General features: G+C 40.4%; 1 long non-coding RNA gene across 1 annotated transcript; it reads right to left on the bottom strand.

The window, feature by feature from the left end:
• Positions 1-1,035: 1,035 nt before the first annotated feature.
• LOC120979648 lies at positions 1,036-16,473 on the bottom strand. The gene is made up of 3 exons (XR_005774349.1): positions 16,393-16,473; positions 5,296-5,346; positions 1,036-1,157 (listed from the first exon to the last, which is right to left on the bottom strand). It is a non-coding gene; the product is annotated as an uncharacterized LOC120979648 (long non-coding RNA).
• Between the last annotated feature and the right edge of the window lie 5,008 nt (positions 16,474-21,481).

The following is a 21,481-nucleotide window of genomic DNA, read 5'->3' as shown; positions in this document are numbered from 1 at the left end:
TTCTCCCACATAGATCAAACTGCAGGGGCAAACGATCATGTATATGACAAACTTAGACCGGCACGTATAATATTCTGTGATATTACATTTTTTTCCACTATATGGGTGAACAAAAGTGTTCCCTTTTAGCATATTACCACAATTGCAACAACCCAAACAAGGAAAATTCCCTGTCTTTCTGGGCTTCAGATAAGTCTGACCCCCTCTACTAACATCACCAATGTCGGTCTTAATAAGCTTGTCATGCAAATTAGTACCCCGCTTGTATGCCATCAATGGCGGGTTGTCAAATTCACTTACTGTAAGTAGGCCCCTATGTAAAATATGCCACTCCCTTCTCAGAATCTGTGCTATGTGAGCACTGTGATTACCATAAGTGGATACAAACGGGATGCGTCCAACATTCCTTCTCCTAGGAGAAGCTTGAAAGGTGGACACTCTGTCAACCAAGGAGATCCCGGTCCTCGACCTGTGTAACAACCTGCCTGGATATCTTCTGTTGGAAAATGTATTACACATCTCACATCAATGCGGTTCATGAACATGTCATCATCAGATACCACTCGTCTCACACGCAGCATCTGGCTCCAAGGTAAGGAGTCAAGCATGCGGCGTGGATGATTACTGTCATGTCTTAAAAGATTGGATGGCGTGGATGATACTGTCATGAAAAGAACGACACTGCTCATCAACCTTGCTTGGGTTGTCCCTTTTAAGATCAATTTACATGGGTCACTGATCTGTTGTTAATGAACTCTGATCAACAATACAGCTCATTTACCTCCATTTACACGCAGCAATCATTATACTGTAGGGGGATGAATGATCGGTACTATGATCATTGATTCACATACAGTTTTACCACTGTCGGTAGCATATAATGAGGAGATATTATGTGACATATTTCGGTAGCTTCACAGGTTACACAATTTAGTTTTATAAACAAAAAACTGTTTTATAAAAAAAAAGAGAACACAGGTTTAATCTGCAGGGAATTTATTGTATGGTTTGAAGAAAGGAGAAAAAATAGAAACAAACAATATGTAAATCTCTATAAAAAGATGATAAAAAAGCATTTCAGAAAATCAGAAGACTGAAAAGGATTCATTTTGTCAGTTTTCATTTTTCAGATTCCTCCATGTTGGAAGCTTGAGTTCCTGTGGAGAATAAAGGAGTGTACAGTATATTACATATATTAGACATATTATCATGGAATAATGTGAATAATGTGCTAAGGCTCCTTTCAGATCAGGGACCTCTGTCACAGAATTCATTAAAAATGGTGGAGAGAAAAGTCCTGGATGCAGGACTTAGTTCTCTGCTACAAAACCGTTCTTCTGAATGGAAAACAAACAGATCCCATTATAGTCAGAGGGGTCTCCCAGGCTCCGTTTGCCTCAGTTATTTGCCGAATCTGGCACTTCCATTATTTTGTTCTATAATGAAGCAGAAGACTGAAAATACGAAGAACAGAAGTGAAAATAGCCTTAGCTGAAAGTCTGGACACCCTTTAGATGAAAGGTGATGAGATAAATCCCTGTTAGGCCTCCTGCACACTGCGGAAATTGAATGCGGTCCATGTGTATCCCGCAATTTATACAGGACCTACTGTAAAAAAAAAGCCTATTATTGTCCACAAAAGTATGAATAGGACTGGTTCTATAATTTGTGGTCCGGTCGCATCCATGTGTCCTGTACAGTTGTGGCCAAAAGTTTTGAGAATTACATAAATATTGGAAATTGGAAAAGTTGCTGCTTAAGTTTTTATAATAGCAATTTGCATATACTCCAGAATGTTATGAAGAGTGATCAGATGAATTGCATAGTCCTTCTTTGCCATGAAAATTAACTTAATCCCAAAAAAAACTTTCCACTGCATTTTATTGCTGTCACTAAAGGACCTGCTGAGATCATTTCAGTAATCGTCTTGTTAACTCAGGTGAGAATGTTGACGAGCACAAGGCTGGAGATCATTATGTCAGGCTGATTGTGTTAAAATGGCAGACTTGACATGTTAAAAGGAGGGTGATGCTTGAAATCATTGTTCTTCCATTGTTAACCATGGAGACCCGCAAAGAAATGCGTGCAGCCATCATTGCGTTGCATAAAAATGGCTTCACAGGCAAGGATATTGTGGCTACTAAAATTGCACCTCAATCAACAATTTATAGGATCATCAAGAACTTCAAGGAAAGAGGTTCAATTCTTGTTAAGAAGGCTTCAGGGCGTCCAAGAAAGTCAAGGAAGCGCCAGGATCGTCTCCTAAAGAGGATTCAGCTACGGGATCGGAGTGCCACTAGTGCAGAGTTTGCTCAGGAATGGCAGCAGGCAGCTGTGAGCGCATCTGCAGGCACAGTGAGGCAAAGACTTTTGGAAGATGGCCTGGTGTCAAGAGGGGCAGCAAAGAAGCCACTTCTCTCCAAAAAAAACATCAGGGACAGATTGATATTCTGCAGAAAGTATGGTGAATGGACTGCTGAGGACTGGGGCAAAGTCATATTCTCCGATGAAGCCTCTTTCTGATTGTTTGGGGCATCTGGAAAAAGGCTTGTCCGGAGAAGAAAAGGTGAGCGCTACCATCAGTCCTGTGTCATGCCAACAGTAAAGCATCCTGAAACCATTCATGTGTGGGGTTGCTTCTCATCCAAGGGAGTGGGCTCACTCACAATTTTGCCCAAAAACACAGCCATGAATAAAGAATGCTACTAAAACACCCTCCAACAGCAACTTCTTCCAACAATCCAACAACAGTTTGGTAAAGAAAAATGCATTTTCCAGCACGATGGAGCACCGTGCCATAAGGCAAAAGTGATAACTAAGTGGCTCGGGGAACAACACATTGACATTTTGTGTCCATGGCCTGGAAACTCCCCAGATCTTAATCCCATTGAGAACTTGTGGTCAATCCTCAAGAGGCCGGTGGACAAACAAAAACCCACTAATTCTGACAAACTCCAAGAAGTGATTATGAAAGAATGGGTTGCTATCAGTCAGGAATTGGCCCAGAAGTTGATTGAGAGCATGCCCAGTCGAATTGCAGAGGTCCTGAAAAAGAAGGGCCAACACTGCAAATACTGACTCTTTGCATGAATGTCATGTAATTGTCGATAAAAGCCTTTGAAACGTATGAAGTGCGTGTAATTATATTTCTCTACATCACAGAAACAACTGAAGCAAAGATCTAAAAGCAGTTTAGCAGCAAACTTTGTGAAAACTAATATTTGTGTCATTCTCAAAACTTTTGGCCACGACTGTACATTTTTTTTTATGGAACCTATAGAGATAAATGGGTTTGTATGTGATCCACAAAAAATGTGAATCAGACATCCACCAAAAATGTGCGGTTGTGTGCATGAAGCCTGAAGCTATGTTCACATCCATGAACGCTGCATATTATATTGCACAAAAAAGCCTACTTTATGTAGTGTAATACATGTCCAAACTCCACCAACAGCTTCCAATTGCTCTCAGGGGGCAATACACACTCTCATGCTAATTTTTTCCAAAGTTTTCAAGCATTTTAAAGGGTTTGTCCTGGTTCAGAGCTGAACCTGGACATCCTCCTTTTCGCACTTGCGGCCCCTCTGATATGAATTTCATGCTCCGATGCTCTCCCTTGCCCTGCACTGTATCGCGCAGGGGAAGGCTTCTGCCTAGCAGTTATCCCAGTTACGTCACTGACACTAATGGGCGGGCAATATACCTTTTTAAACACCTGATCGGTAGGTTACTTGGAGTAGGACCCCCACCGATCAGATAGTGATGACTTATATTGAGGATAGGTCATCAATATTGTATTCCCAGAAAACTCCTAATATGGATGTCTTAGGCCTCTTGCACACAAAAGTTTTATTTTTTCCTTTACGTTCCGTTTTTTGCATTCCGTATACGGAACCATTCATTTCAATGGGTCCGCAAAAAAAATGGAATGTACTCCGTATGCATTCCAATTCCGTATTTCCGTTCTGTTCAAAGATAGAACATGTCCTATTATTGTCCGAATAACGGACAAGGATAGTACTGTTCTATCAGGGGCTAGCTGTAACGCTCCGCAAAAAATGCACACGGACGTCATTTGTATTTTTTGCTGATCCATTTTTTGCGAACCGCAAAATACTGAAAAAGCCATACGGTCATGTGCAAGAGGCCTTATACTCAGGATAGGCCATCACTATCTGTTCGATGGGGCTCCAGCACCCCACACATCAGAAAGATGGCACCAGAAATACACAGTTTGGACTTTTGAATTTGGCAGATGCTATTGTGGCTTTAACCCTATTCCACTGGGTTAATCTGCAAGTGCACACACCACCATGGTTTCCGTGGCCACATCAATGACAACACAGACTCTCATTGAAAACAATGGAAGGTTGTTATCTAGCAAATCCTGTGCCGTTTTCGTCCATATGGCCATGTGGCTTTAGGCCGAAGTGGACAAATTGTCTCTAAAAGCATTTCTGAAATCCATACTTTAGGCCCCTTTCACACGGGCGAGATTTCCGCGCGGGTGCAATGCGTGAGGTGAACGCATTGCACCCGCACTAAATCCGGACTCATTAATTTCTATGGGGCTGTGCACATGAGCGGTGATTTTCACACATCACTTGTGCGTTGCGTGAAAATCACAGCATGCTCCTCTTTGTGCGTTCATCACATGGTCAGTCACATGATCCATCACCATGGTGATGGATCATGAGACTGACCATGTGATGAGCGTAGTAATGTCATCAAAGGTCCTTTTCCTCACAGATGAAGACAGAAGAGATGCCGGCTGCGCGAACAAGTGGATTAAGGTGAGTTAAATTATTTGTAATTTTTTTTTAACCCCTCCAGCCCTATTTTACTATGCCTTCTGTATTCAGAATGCTATTATTTTCCCTTATAACCATGTTATAAGGGGAAATAATACAATCTACACAACCTTGAACCCAAACTTGAACTTCTGTGAAGAAGTTCGGGTCTGGGTACCACAGTCAGTTTTTTATCACGCACGTGCAAAACACATTGCAGACGCGCGATAAAAACTGAACAACGGAACGCAATCGCAGTCAAAACTGACTGCAATTGGGTACCTACTCGCGCGGGTTTGCCGCAATGCATCGGGACGCATCCGGACCTAAACCGGACACGCTCGTCGGCAAGGGGCCTTAGGGTGCAGGCTGACCGCGAGATCCGCATGCAGACTGCTATTAAATGCAAGGATTTGCCTGTACGTATACACTTGAAACAATGGCGAGTACAGATGCAGCCCTGTGTACTGGCACCCATAGGAGCTAGATTAAGGCGCTTACTTACCACAACTGTATTATGTTTCTTTGTCTATCCGCCAAGAACATCACCTCCCGGCTGTAGGAAATAAATACTTGAATTATATAAAGGGAAATAACATTTTCATCATTATATAAAGTAATTATTATTAGGTGACGTGAAAAAGAATGCCACTAATAGACATTTGTTTCTGTTCCTTACAATTTACAAGCTCATTGCTGATTCTACAGAAAGGAGATATCCTTGTATATAACCAGAGGCTGAAAATCTGTTCTGCTCATCTCTGACATCGGACCATTGGCCGGCACTGGATTGTCAAAAGTATCACATCAAAAGTTGCACTAGTTTCCAGTAGAGTAGTTGCTGTGTATAATAGACTCAAATCCACCACCCCAAAATGGAATACACAGCATATAATATAATGAATATTTTTATTGATCAAATATCAGACAGACTTAAAACCCAGTAATGGCAGCATACATGCACAGGAAAAAAGAAAAACAGAACCACAAATAAAGTGTCATGTGCCAAACTACAAGACCCATTGATAAATAGTATTCATATTAAGTCTCCTTCAACATTATCCAAAAAAGGGGGGGATAAGGGATTTATCCCAAATTGCAAAGTGCAGTCCCTTTGTGAGAATAAGGCCGAATGCACACAGCCGTGGAACACGGACGTGAGTGGTCCATGGTATCCCGGCCTGGCATCCTGCTAACAGCAGGAGCACACGGCGTCATTGGTTGCTATGACGCCGTGCGCTTCATGCCGCCGCTGCTCTACAGTAATACATTCGTATAGATCATACGAGTGTATTACTGTAGTGCAGCGGCGGCATGAAGCGCACGGCGTCATAGCAACCAATGACGCCGTGCGCTCCTGCTGTCAGCAGGATGCCAGGCCGGGATACCACGGACCGCTCACGTCCGTGTTCCACGGCCGTGTGCATTCGGCCTAAGGACGAATGTAAGTCAAAGAAAAAAATCACCTTCCTACATTACAAATAAAGTGCTTAGTGCAATGTAATAGATGCAAAATTCATTATGGAATACATAATGTAGAAAATAATACCAATGTATTTCTAGCCCCAACGCGCGTTTCACTTATCACTTCCTCAGGGGATAATATCTTGTAGTTTGGCACATGCCACTTTATTTGTGGTTCTGTTTTTCTTTTTCCTGTGCATGTATGCTGCCATTACTGGTTTTTAAGTCTGTCTGATATTTGATCAATAAAAATATGGTCAAAAGTATGTAAACCCGTCTCCTCATAAAGCTGATCAGCAGGGGTGCCGGGTGTCGGACCCCCGCCAATCTCATATTGATGACCTATCCGGTAGATAGGTCATCAATATTAAAAGCATGGACAACCCCTTTAATGAGAGGCAGAACCTTGCCTAAACTGCATCCAAGGCTACTCTATACTGATGAGGAGCAAGCACCCTTAGGCCTCGTCCACATTTCCGTTTTTCACTGATATGTGCAGCACACGTGCCCATTTTCTGCAGACAGCACTCATACCAATTAATTTGAATGTGTCCGTTCACACATCAGTATATTTTAACTGACTGTGGGTCAGTAAAAGAATCACGGAGACACGCACTACTTTGGTCCGTGATGCAGACTAAACACTCCCTTTGAAGTCTATGGGTCTGTGAAAATCACATACACAACGTGGATAGCAGCCGTAGTGTGTCCATTTTTCACTGATGCTCTGGAAATGAATTTTCATCTGAGCAATGTCTGTGGATTACAGATGACACACGGAGGGAAAAAATTTACACACAGACCAAACACAGGTCCTTCACAGACATCCTCACGAATGAAACAAGGACATTTTTTCACAGACACAGAAATGTTGGCGAGGCCAGGCCGTAGACAACTGTCTAAAGAGTGATATTTAGTTTGGCGATTTTCCCTTGTCAGGTCCCAAGTCCTGTTAAAAAGTCGGACTTTGATTCAGAGCGGGACGCTTCCAAAAGGTATCGCGTGTGAGATGGTTTTATTTCCCTGGGAGATACCTCTTTGCATATTCTTTGGGATGATCTGAAACTCTGATTTCGAGCCAAACCTTCCCATCTAACATCGGTGTCTAGCCTCACAAAGATTCTGTTGGCAGAATTGGAGCAAATTTTCATAAGCACCAAAATCTTTAGAAAAGCCTTTTCAAAAAGGGGGGCCCAACTCCATATCAATGCTTAAGCTTTTTGGAATTGGATGGCCAAGAAGCTCATGGTGGTCTGGTTTTGTTCACATAGTTTTGGTTACATAGAGTATGTATAGTTAACTTCTCTTCTCTAGATAAATTTCTCTTCATCAATAATGTGGGAAAATACAAAAATACTGTAGGAATGAAGAACTTATGCCTTTGGGCACAATATTATAATTATTCCACTGGAAGAGCCTGTTATATTAAATATTTTTTTTATACTGCACAAGTATTTACCGGAGAACTTCCATCATGACAACTTCTTAGGCTGAGTTCATGTCAGCGTTCAGCCTTTCCTTTCTCCTGCTCCTATAATGGAGCAGGAGAACGGAAAGGACGGATTAGACACAGAACTGAGCTAAACAGAGCATACAGACCCCTTAGACTATAATGGAGTCCGTTAGGTTTCCTCTCAGAGGAAGATTTTTAAAGGGAAGACAAAAGTTGTGCAGGCAGGACTTTTGTCTCCACTTCAAAAATCTTCCTCTGAGCGGAAACCTAACAGACCCCATTGTGGTCTATGGGGTCTGTAGGCTCCTTTATGTGCCGAATCCGTCCTTTCAGATCTGCTGCTCCTATAACGGAGCAGGAGAACTGAAAGGCTGAACGCTGATGTGAACTCAGCCTATGAGTAATACTTTGTATTATTGCTCTTTGGACCTAAAAATCATCTAAAGATCCAAAACCTTGGAGACGTTGTGGATCATATTCGCTCACCACATCAGTGTCCACTCTTACAAGAGGTACTGTACATGGACCCTAATACACAATATCTGTGGACGTGTTAAATATAATATTGGCATTTTGGGGTTTTGATGTGGCCTACACCTTGGCATTTTAATTTGGGCATATGCCATGTTATGCATTCTTGACTTGACCTCTACCTATACAGCTGTCATGATGTATCCATACAGTTGCCAAACATTTGTTGCATTACTATCCATGGACTCTAGACCAGGATGGACTATTACAACGTGAACGTCAGATTGAAAACATCTCCCCTTGTATGTGAGACCTTTCCTTTTATGCGTCACCCTTGTTTGGCTTTAATATTTGTGGCGTCATCAATGGGTGAATACTGCTGATCACAAAACTCTGTATGGCTATATGCTGCCTTGTTTATACTCTTTATTCTCAATAAAATAGATTTATATGTAACTATAATATTGGTATTGAACCATATCATCTCTTCCTATGGATTTGATTCTCACCACCACAGTGGGTATCACATCGTCCTGGTCCTTTTCCCTGAGCTCCTACCCTGTATCACATTTTCCTCTTGTTGTGCTGTAGTTAAACAGTCGCTCATGCCGAATGACAAATCTGCATTGCATAAATGGATGCCCGGACTAGGACTTAGATCACAGCAGATATTGAGGGTTGTTTTAACTTATACTGTATCTTTTATTGGCTAAACAACAAACTGCTCAGACCCATCGTGATTGAGGGTTCTACAGAAAATGACCATAGTATGACACATGTATAGGCTAACTTCACAACATTTTCATGAAACAGTCACATACCAAATATATCAGAAAGATAAGTTGTCCTTGGGTATTGTGGAAAAGGTGGTATATTGTATAAACAAACCATATAAACCATACTTATCACTGTACATTCGATGCCCGCTACATGGTCACCAACCCCAGGGATTCCCTGTAATACCATGTGTTAAGTTAGAACTAAGATTTATATAATATTATAAAAAGAGAGAAAAAACAGTGACCCCAATGTAATATAACTCCTTTATAAATCTCTTGTAAGGCCACTTCTTGAATATAGGATTCAGTTTTGGACTCCATATCCAATGATGGACATGGGAGGGCTAGGAGGGGTTCAGAGATGGGCTTTAATGAGAGGCTTAGGCTGGGGCTACGCAGCGATCTTGGGCGTGACAGCATGGTTGGATTTTCTGTGATTCCGGGGTAGCAGCTGCGAGTCCCCAGTCCCCGCTGGGACCCCATTCATTCACACATGTCGCGCCTGTGAGGGATGAGAATCCATTTTGTATAAACATGTCAAAAAAACAAGATGGCTGCACACCATTATACATACAAACAATAGAGCTAAGAAACGGGGTCATTCTAAATAAAAGTGGTACAATACCGACTATAAATGAGTTAATGGAAGCTCTTAGCGCACATATTTGCTCAAACATGTGTCGGGCCCATCTACCTGGCGTCAAGGTGGCTTCCGCAGATGGGTCCCTAACACTAAATATACTGCCTCTCTTTGGACTTACTTAAGCCTACAATATTCAGGGCAGTGTATTGTACCACTTTTATTTAGAATTACCCCCATTTCTTAGCTCTATTGTTTGTATGAATAATGGTGTGCAGCCATCCTGTTTTTTGCAATTATGTTTGCTTCATGGATATGCACCTGTGATTCTGAAGGTTCTAGTCTAAATTCTCTTGTAGTATATATTGAGGGTAGCGCCTCTTTTAGAACACGCCCATCTACCTGGGACTTCTGAGAAAAGCACGTATGTAGCTGGTCTCTACGCTTGTAATTATGTTTGCTTCATGGATATGCACCTGTGATTCTGAAGGTTCTAGTCTAAATTTCTCTTGTAGTATAAACATGTCCTCCATCTTGTACATATGTCGTAGAATTAATGAACCAGCTGGTAGGATTAGGGAGTCTCTGTGTATATAGATCAAATGCTCCTAGCTGCAAGACCAAGGTAGTAGCCCCCTCGCTTTATTATCAGAGTCTGACATACAAGAGAGTTATGTTCTCTCTGAATTCGGGATGCGCTGCTAACGAATACTAACTTTGATGCTGCAGAAACTTTTTAATTAAGAAGAATTATTTTTGTATGGTGCGGAAGTATTACCTTTTATGAATAACCAATCAAATCATTAGTTTTGATTTCCACCCCCTTGGCGGTGTGCCAGATTTGTCTATGATTATCTGTATAAAGATATATGCTTGTATGGAATAAAGTATGAGAGTGTATCTGATTCAGCGATGCGCCTGTGTCAGCTCTTCTGAGTTCTCATGAGAACATTTCAATTTGAACCCCGACAATTATAGAGAAGGGGTTTGTGCCCCAACACGCCCAAGATCACTGAGTAGTCTCAGCCTTAGGGCTCATTCAAACAAATGCATATTTGTGTCCATTCACTTCAATGGGGCAGTAAAAGATGCCGACAGCCCATTGTGTGCTGTCCGCATTCGTACTTCCATTCCGCGGCCCCGCAAAATGATAGAACATGTCCTATTATTCTCAGTTTTGCGGACAAGAATAGGCATTTCTGGCCTGGCCGTTCTGTTCTGCAAAATGTGGAACGCACACAGCTGGTATCCTTGTTTTACGGATCCTAAATGAGCCCTTATAATGAGAGGCTTGAATAGTCAGGCCTGTTCAGCTTGGATAAAAGACACCTTAGAGGTGATCTTATTTAATATTCTTTCCAAAGACCTTACAAAGGACCAGGCTATGTTCATTAGGTGTGAAGGTATATATAGACATCAATACGGGAAAGGGTTATTTCCAGTTAGAGCAGTCAAACTGTGGAATATCCTACCTCTAGAGGTAGTAATGGCAGATACTATGTCAGCATTTAAAAAAAGGGCTAGAGGCTTATCTAATAGCAAACATTGAGGGTTATAATTATTATTTTTTTAACTCTTTTTATTTCAACTTTATAAAAACATATACTTTTATACCCAAAACACAACAATTCAACAGTATGAAAGTCCATATTACAAATTGGTAAATATTATTGTGACTTTTTCCCCTTTTTTCCTTTTTTTTTCTTTTTTCCCTTCCCTCCCATTCCATCCCAGATACCCACCCACCACCCTTAAGGAGAGGGAGGGGGATGGAAAATAAATAAAACAACAAAGAAAAAAAAAAAAAAAGAACTTCCAGCCCTAAAGTAACCATTTTTTCCGTATTTCGTCAAGTTTTTGTGATTTTTTTACTATGGCACTCCGTCACCCGTTCCACTTTAATCAAGTTGACAACTGCTTATCGCCACTGTCCCACTGTCGGAGGATCTTCCTTTACCCATTTCCTAAGTATAAGGAGTCTAGCTTGAAATAATACTTTACTCAGGACCAGTCGTGTCTCTTTGTTTAACTTCAGATGTTCAGTTGCCCCTAATATGCAGATTACTGGATCTTCAAATATTTGTACCTTCAAAAATACTAATACTGTCTCTGCTATTTCTGTCCAATATCTAAACAGTCTAGGGCATCTCCAAAAACAGTGTATTAAGTCTGCTTTCTCTCCCCTACTTTTTGGGCACTTGTCTGTAGCTCTCACACCCATTCTCTTCAACATCCAAGGGGACCAATGCAATCTATGCACTATAAAAAACTGTGATATCTGACACCATAGCATAGCTTCTAAGAGCATCTTTCCATTTCTCTTCCGTAAAAGACTGTAGTTCTTTTTCCCATTTTTTCCCGGCAAGTAATATAATCCGTTTTTTCTTTCCCTCCATCAAAATCCTATATCTTTTTGCAGTTGTTCCTCCTTTTTCTCCTCCATTGGTAAATTTATGTAATCTGTCTGATTTTTCCCTTCTATATTTGTCTACCTGCACCACTGTCCTCAACGCATTCTTAAACTGGAAATATTTATAAATATCCTTTTGGGGGATCCCGAACTCCCTAGCCAGTGTATTAAAGTCCTTCAGTTTATCTTCCTCAAATATCTGGCCTTCATCCCCATTTTTTTCCCAATCTATATAAATCCTAATCGTTTGCAATTCCTTTTAAATTTAAATTTTTCCAAATAGGTGTATAGTGCAAAAAACCTTTAATCTCTAATATTTTTTTTAACTTCCACCCATATATACTCCAGTGAATTTAATATTCTATTTGCTGTATTATTTTTCCCTAGTGTGCCTGATTCCAATACCTCTAAGTGATTCCATTCCTCTCTCCAACCCAGTTTATTTACTTCCTACCTTCCCACTAAGCAGTTCAAGCTACCTTTTATCTGACCATATTGTATTATTAAGTAATAGAAAAACCAGTTCGGAACAGCTAATCCACTCTCTCTTACTGGGAGCTGAAGCACTTCTTTTTTTTATCCTAGGGATAGCGCCTTTCCAAATAAAATCCCCCATTAGGCTATCGAGTAGCTTAAAAATATTCTGCGGTAATCTCAATGGGGCATTTTGTAGAACATAGAGTATTTTTGGGAGGAAAACCATTTTTATTAGATTTACCCGACCCTGTATTGACATCGGTAATCTTTTCCAAATATGCATTTTAGTTCTAAGTTCTTTTATTACGGGGAGTACATTTAGTTTTTCATATTCTTCTATATTTCCGGAGATTTGTATACCTAAATATTTAAAACTCTCGTGTTTTTCAAGCACATGCACCCTTGAATCTCCCTGTGATTGCGCATCTCCTAATATCATCATGTGGGATTTCCCCCAATTAATATTTAAACCAGAAAACAAACCAAACTTATCTATTGTATCTATTACTCTATTAAACTGATCCCCAGTATTGTGCATAAATAATAAAATATCATCCGCATACATTAATAATTTTTCTTCTCCTTCCGGATATTGAAAGCCTTTAAACTCTCTATCATTTCTTATTATACTTGCCAAGGGCTCAATCGCAATAGCAAATAATAGTGGGGAGAGAGGGCATCCCTGCCTAGTGCCCCGATATAGGGCAAGAGGCAGGGACAAGCTCCCATCCATCATCACTCTAGCCCTTGGATTGGAGTATATAAGCTGAACCCATCTTATAAATCGCTTCCCTATACTGACCCTTTTCAATACTGCCCATAAATACTCCCATTCAATACAATCGAATGCCTTTTGGGCATCCAGTGAAAGTACAGCTTTCTCCCCTGTTTCTAATCTATTGGCTTCAATATTAAGGAACAACCTTCTTATATTTGAATATATCATTCTGCCGGGTATAAAACCAGTCTGATCTTCGTGTATTACAACTTTAATCACCTTCGAATGCCTATCTGCCAAAACCTTTGCCAAAATTTTAACGTCCCTGTTTAACAAGGATATGGTCTATATGACCCGGGGTCTAATTGTTCTTTATCCTTTTTTGGAATTAGTGTGATAATTGCCTCTTTCATAGAGTCTGGTAAATCCCCTATTTTATGAGCCTCATTCAGTGTTATTTTTAGTTCTGGTGTTAGCACCTGGGAGAACGTTTTGTATATTTAGAAGGGAAGGCCATCGCACCCTGGTGCCTTTTCCGGTTTCACCTTGCCCAAAACCTCGTTTATTTCTACCGTCGATATTTATTTTTCTAAATATTCCTTTTGGGCCTGAGATATCTCTCTGAAAGCAATCTGGTCTAAATATAGATCCAAATCTTGTTTCGAATATTGTACCCTAGATTTATATAGTTCCTGGAAATGTTCCAGAAACACTTTAATTCCTTCCGGTGAACTAATTATTTTATCGTTTTTATCTCTAATCGCCCCTATCCGGGATTTCCCTCTTTGATTTTTTACTATATAATTATACCGACCTTTTCTCCCTCTGAAGCCAACAGGATCCCTTGAAAAAGCAATTCTTTCCTACTTCTATCTAGTTGATATATTTTTAACTTTTCCTGTTCTTCCTCCCATACTTTCCTATTATATTAAGTGGGATGCGTTATACATGTTGTTCTTGCTTCTTCTGATTTTTTTTCCAATGCATTACCTCTTTCTCTTGTGCTTTTCTTGCAGTAATTCACCTTTTTAAACAACAGTCCTCTTAAGTATGCCTTGGCAGTATCCCAAACAATCAGTCTGCTAGCAGAATTATTATTCTCCTGAAATTTTTTTTTTTATTCTTCCATTATACTCTCTTTATCTGGAATCAACAATAACCAGTGAGAGTTAAACTTAAACAATGGCAAAATATTATTTTTATTCAGATCCAGTTCCATTACCACAGCACTATGATCTGATAAAGCCATAGGCAAATACTTTATCTTAATCCTATTTTGAGACATTAGATTTTTATTTCCTAGGGCCATATCTATTCTTGACCAGGTTTGATGTGATTTAGAATAACAGGAATACATGGTTTCTTCCGGGTTCTGGAAGCGCCAAACATCAGTCCAATTAAATTCCTGGGCTAGTTTAAAGAAATCTACATTTTGTGTTCTTCCCCCTCTGCTAGACATTCTATCCCTGAGTGGATCCATTACCACATTGTAGTCTCCTATCGTAATCATTATACATTCTTATAATTAATCTAACAATTTAGGGCCTGTTCACATCTACTTTGGAGGCTCTGTCTGGTGCAGGTTCCGACAAAAAGAGTGGACAAAAAAAGGCCTATATGCAGGATGTTTTTACGCTAAAAAAAGCAGACGCCTGTACGGAAACTGAAAGGACCACATTATCCCCATAAAGGGGTTCTCTCTTTTCACCAAGTGGCATTTATCATGTAGAGAAAGTTAATACAAGGCACTTACTAATGTATTGTGATTGTCCATATTGCCTCCTTTGCTGGCTTGGGATCTTTCACAAGGCCAAAGCTGTCATGGCAATTAATCTGACCCCAATGATTTTGCTGTGGAGGCTCCGATCATTGGACAGGGAGAGACTCGTTCTTCAGTCTAACCCCAGAAATGCCGTGGTCACTATTGGTAACTGCATCTGAAGGATTAAATGACCAGGATCGGCGACATCACCAATCCCGGTCACTGCTGGGACACCTTGTATGGAGTGAGCTCAGCTGGCACACTAATGCATATACAAATACTGCAGAATCCATTAAGGGGTAATTATCAATGGGGTCTGTTCAGCTCTGTTATCATCTGTTATGTGCTAAATCCGGCACTTCTTTTATTTTTGCTTTTATGCCCCTCTAACAGAGCCAGGGACAGATTGGCAACTTAAAGGTGCTCTGGAAAAAAACTTCAAAGTAGCCCCATGTTGTAGGTGGGACTAAATCGATAGAAGGCAGGGCAACATAAGTAGGCAGGGACAACAGAAGTAGACAGGGCCTGCAATACCATAGTGTAGCACAACGTACCGCCACTGCAGAACCAAATACCACAGTGCAGCACAATATACTGCTGCCCTCTCCACTGTATTCAACTGTATCATCGTCCTGAGGATGGTAATACAGTTGAGTTCAGGAGGGTAACTGTGTCCATTGAGCATCAGATCATTACAGTATGTACCTGGCCTGGGGCCATCAGGTGAGCTTTTGGTGGCCCCCTGTTGGGTCTATGGCCAATCCGCCCCTGAACAGAAAATAACAACGGACATAACTAGCGCAGATATGAACGTAACATAATGTATAATTTATCTGAGAAGGGTTGAACTTGATGGGCATATGTCTTTTTTTCAACCTGTGTTACTCTCTCTAAAATAATATCGGGGAGCGTTTTCTAATCTATTTACACCACTTTTTGTAGCTTAAATAGGTCGCAAATTTTGTTGCACTCTTTCCTATTCACCCACTTTTTAGGAGTGTCGAGAAAAGCGGGCGTGGCGTGGAGTGGGTGGGTTATCTTTATTCACGCCATTTTTCTGGTGTGAGTAAAGACATATCTATGGCAGCTAGAAGTCTGCTGTAGATTAACGTATGTCGCATAAAGATTCGCCAGATCTATGAGAGGAGTTTGCCTCTGCATAAATTTGGCTCATCCTCCAGCTACACTGGGGGAATCCAAACCGGCATACAATATGATGGTCTTAAGAAGTGTCCCATAGTGTTAAATGACATGCAATATAATGTAAATTATTGGTGGGATTCTTTAATACATAATTTATTGCTGGGATTCTTTAATAATTGTTAGAAAATGCATAAATGAGTGTGTGAAAATGTATGAAGTGTGATCCTTCGCTCATGCAATCCCTTTATAAGTTGGTTGGGAAGTCCTATCAAGCTCACAAACGAGACATTTCCTAAAGAAAATAATAAACTAGGATACAAATTATGAAAATATAGTATACATTACCAGCACTGCTTTAAGATGAGGCTTCATAAGTGAATCAAGTGCTTCGCCAATGTCTGGAGTAACATTTTCCTGGATAATGTAAATTTTTATATAATATTATATACACATATAAATGCATATCACAATTCATATACTTTTTGTACTGACATTATAAGGGGCCATTTTTTGTACTGGTTCATTATAAAGGGGCATTTTTTACACTGGCACACATTATAAGGATGTATTATTACTACTGGGGGCAATATGGGGGCATTATTACTATTGGGGGTACTGTTACCACTAAGTGTTCTCTGGCAGAGAGTTAATACTATTGGTGGGAGCACAATTATTTTGGCAGACACTATGTATGAAGCATTGTTACTGTAAGATTTGTTGGGTGCAATTATCTTTCAGGGCACTGTGTGCCAATTATTAAAGGGGGCACTATCTGTGTGTTACTAGTATTTTCAGGGAGACTGTTTCTGTGGTATAATATTGGGGAAGACAGTGGGCACGGCATTGAGGGCGGCAGGATGGGGTGTTCAGAAGGTGGAGAGGATAATGGAAAAGTAGAAAACTAAGATGTCTGCATGTCAAACTCTGCAGAGACAACATATGGCTGAAGGAAGTCAACATGGCAGTCTGATCTGAATGGAGGAGGTGAGGAAAGAGATTGTCTACATGAGAGGAAACATCACTGGGTGTAATAAATATGTGGTGTTGTATTCTCCTGTATGTTTGGTTGTGTGGAATGTAATTGTAATCCATCATGCGGTCTCTGTCTTTGGGCAGGAAGATTAGGTTGTCACTCAGTTATATGTTGTCACTCAGCTTTCCCAGTTCTTGAGGCGCATTATAGGTGTCAGAAGGGTTTCTTAACCCTTGGAGTGGCGACCTTACAGCTTGTCACTCAGCTTTCCTAGTTGTCATATTGCTTTCCCTGTTCTTGAAGGGGGAGCTAATATTCAGTGCATTGAAAAAATTGGAAAGGAATAGATGTCATCTATAGTGATGTCATCTGTATTGTAGAAAAGTCTTACATTTTTTTATTTTCAAAACAATGTTTAATAATTATAAAATTCTGCTTGTATATAATAACAATTTGTTTCCTGCTCATTGGGAAAATACATTTTTTAGAATGCTATTTCTACCTATATCCAGTATGGACTTACGTATCTTACCAACGTATCTTCAGTGCGCAGAGAGTCCTCCAGTAGGCAGCCAATAGCCTTCTATTAAAAAGGCAAAGTAAACCATAAGCATTTGTAACATCACATTTTGTCTCAGTTTCACTAGATCGAGGTCACCATGAAGCAAACACTATCCATACTGCTAGGTCACTAGAAACAGGATACTGCAAACTTTCTTATATATTCATATCAGGCTTTCCTTAAAGGGGTTTTCCAGTTTGCATCCACATCCTTTAAAATAATAATTGATGAAGGTAGCTGTCATTTTTTGTGATGTATCATTCACCTCTATTGCTCCTATCTTCCGTTCTGGGCTGTGGTCACATGATCATGCCCATGCAGCTCCTTATTAATTCCTGTGATGTCATGTCCATGGGCAGAGCAGTGATAGGGGTGTGTCTATGTGACCAGCTGGGTGGGAGGAGCTATAAACGAGCTGGGTGTTGTTAGGGGCAGTGCTGGAGCTGTGGCAGAAAGAGAAAAAGTGCATCATGGGTTTGGTTGGATACAGGAACAGGAAGTGCTACGTACAGGGTGAAAAATAAAAAAAGAAGGATTGGTTTACATGGTGAAAACGGGTCAGGAGGATCCCAGCAGTCAGTGCGCATGTCTGGGGAGGCGGGGCCATGTAATCACATGTCTGTCACGAGTCACGTGATCGCAAGCAGAATCCGCCCAAGTGATCATGGTGACATCGGAACTCCTCGGAGGACGCTCTAGAAACGTGCACCATGAAGGTATGTGGATGGCTGGATCTTATGCCCTAAGTGGGCGAATATTATCATATTGTTAATGTGCACGTATGTACACACCTGAGACATAATGAGCAATCTACTGAGTGGGCAATTGGCCACAGCTGTGAGAGTGGGTGTGGTTTATGGTTTATAAACAGGATCTTTTAGAGCACACATGGTGTTTGATAAAGGCTATGTGTTAGCCGAAATGTAACAACCCTTTGCACGTTTGTTCACCTAAGCGGCTCCCAATAAAGGGAATTTTTGTACCGGACATGCTGCCTCCATCTTCATTCATTGAACTGTAACCATAAGTCTACATTCACATGACCGTAGTGTTTAGCGGTCCGCAAATTGCAGATCCGCAAAACACGGATGCCAGCCTATGTGGGTTCCGCATTTGACAGACTGCACATGGCCGCCGCTATCATAGAAAATGCCTATTCCTGTCTGCAATTGGGGACAAGAATAGGACATGCTCTATATTTTTTGCAGGGCTACGGAACGGGACTACAGATGTAGACAACACACGGTGCTGAAAAATTATTTTTAGCTTAAAATGAGTACAGTGCAATAATAAAAGAAGCCTTCAAAGGTGTACATAGCCTTTAAGCTCTGCCTCAGGCATGGCTTAATAGGCAGTGAGAAGAATTCCCATAAACTGCAATAGTATAATATTGCAGTCTATGTTATAAGCAATGTCCAAATCCCCAAGGAGGAATTAAAATGTTAAAAAGTAAAAAAAATAATAAAGTATGAAAAAAAATATATATATAAAAAATTTCAAATAATCAGCCTTTCCCAATTTTGCATATAAAAGTAAATAAACAAAATGAATAATAATAATTGGCATCACTGCATCTGAAAATATCTGATTATTATAAAAGTATTTATTCTGTCTGCTACATGTGAGTGTCAGAATATGGCGATGCAAAGAATTTTTTTCTCTCAAAGTATTATATTTTTAATGGTAAAACCATAATAAAATAATATGAATTTGGTATTGCTGTAATCATATTGATCTTCACAATAAGGATATCGTGATTTTAGCACATACCGTGAAAACAAGCCCCAAAAATTTAGTGCAATTGTTTTTTTCAGTTTAACCTCACAAATAATTTTTCACCGTGATATTGTAATGCATGATGCACTTTCTCTGCCACAGCTCCGGCACCGCCCCTAACTCCACCCAGCTACTTTATAGCTCCTCCCACCCAGTTACATGGAAGCTCCCCCATCACTGCAACTTTTGCTGCTTTGACACGCCCATGGACATAACATCATAGGAAATAAGAAAGAGCTGCATGGACATAGTCAGCCCAGAACAGGAGGTAGGAGCAATAAAGATAAAAGAAATACATTACAAAATTACAGCTACCTTTAAAAAAAATTATTATTTTAAAGAATGTCGATGCAAACTGGAAAGGGGTTAAATGAATTTGAGAACTTAATATTTGAATTGTTACACAGTCTAATTAGAAATGGTTATTGTACTTTCTCAGATAAGGGAGTGGTACTGTATGAACTTCTCATGACACAAAGATCACTTAAAACTTAAAACAAACCCCAACTCCACCGAGACATCATTATAGCAAGTGAGATCAGGAAGTACGTTACTATTATGCTCAACGTTTCTTTCCTCCATTATTTTGGCCTCTCAGCATTCTGCATTTAACCCCTTCCCGACCTCCACCGTACTATTAAAGATGGGGCTAGCTCTAGAACGGAGCGAGCACCATAGCCATAGGGTGCCTACTGTTTAACCCCTAAGATGCCACGGTCAAATGTGGCCACAGCATCTGCATGGTTAAAATGCGGGATCCTAGTGCTCCAGCACCAGTAACAGCTTCCTCTGGGTAAGATTGGGGAAGCTGTTACCCTGTAGTGATAGGTCAGAGCCTGCAGGTGGCAGCACTGCATTGGAATATACTGACTTTTGTATTTGGTAACTGATAAAAATCCATTAATAAATACAAATGACAATGTAATGATTGCTTGCTGTGGTCACCCATTGTAACTTAAAAAAATTAAAAAATAACAGGTCAGTTTTATCGCCTAGTGAACGCTGTAAAAAGAAAACCCATAAAACTATGGTTGAATTAAAAAAAAATTCCAATTTCACTCCTTATTTGAATTTTTTTTCCAGCTTCCCTCCTCACCGTGTGCAATATTAAATGGTGCCATTAGAAAGTACAACTTTGTCCCACAAAAATCAAGCCCTCATACGGCTATAGCCTCATTCACACGTCCGTGTCAGTGCTCAAATCCGTGAGAAGTTGGTCAGTGATGCATCCGTGAAGGATCCGTGTTGGGTCCGTTTTTTGCTGTCCGTGTTGCATCCGTGTTTAACTGACACTGAACAGCTGAAAAATTATTTTTAAAGCATCTCTTCTTAATGATCCGTGAAATATGGATGCAACACGGATGGCATCCATGATGCATCCGTGTTTTTCACGGACCCATAGACTATAATGGGGGTGAGGGATCCGGGAACACAGACCAAGATAGGACATGCATCCGTGCTGGAAACACGGACCCACGGACCGTGCTAAAACACTGATGTGTGAATATACACATTCAAACGAATGGGGACTTTTTGATGTCCACGGAGAATACGTACAGCTCACGTACGTGAAACACTGACGTGTGAATGAGGCTTATGTGAATAAAAAAGTATAAAAGGTATGGCTCCGAGAAGAGGCAGGGAACAAAAAACAAAAAAGGAAAATCCCAGGGTCTTGAAAGGGTTAATATGCACAGCAGGTCCAATGCTCTTCTTATACCCTCACTACCTGCACTTTATATAGGAGGGTTGTATTACGGTGCAGTACCCTCCTCCTGCCTCTCTAGTAGGTACTGCGGAATATATTGGTAATATGGTTTATAATAGCAAAAACGTCAGAAAAACATTTTCTTACCAAAAGCTTGACAATTTCCTCCAAATCCTAGAATTAAAACATTGAAAAACAGGAATCAGCTGTAGTTAAATAAAGTCACTTCACTCCGATCGACATTCTCTGTTCATTCGTTTTCAGGCATTGGCATCAGTCCCTCTCTGACCTATAATAGCATTTATTGTGATTTGTTTGCAGTGCCTTAGCTTTACAGGTGGAGTTTAGGCACGCAGGGGTTATGGAAAGGCTACGGGAAGTTTTTAACATTTTTGTTTTCATTTGTTATATTGTT

This window comes from Bufo bufo, chromosome 9 (assembly GCF_905171765.1).
Source record: "Bufo bufo chromosome 9, aBufBuf1.1, whole genome shotgun sequence".
Classification (NCBI taxonomy): domain Eukaryota; kingdom Metazoa; phylum Chordata; class Amphibia; order Anura; family Bufonidae; genus Bufo; species Bufo bufo.
The sequence above is the reverse complement of the archived record's forward strand: the minus strand, read 5'-3'. Positions and strand labels throughout refer to the sequence as shown.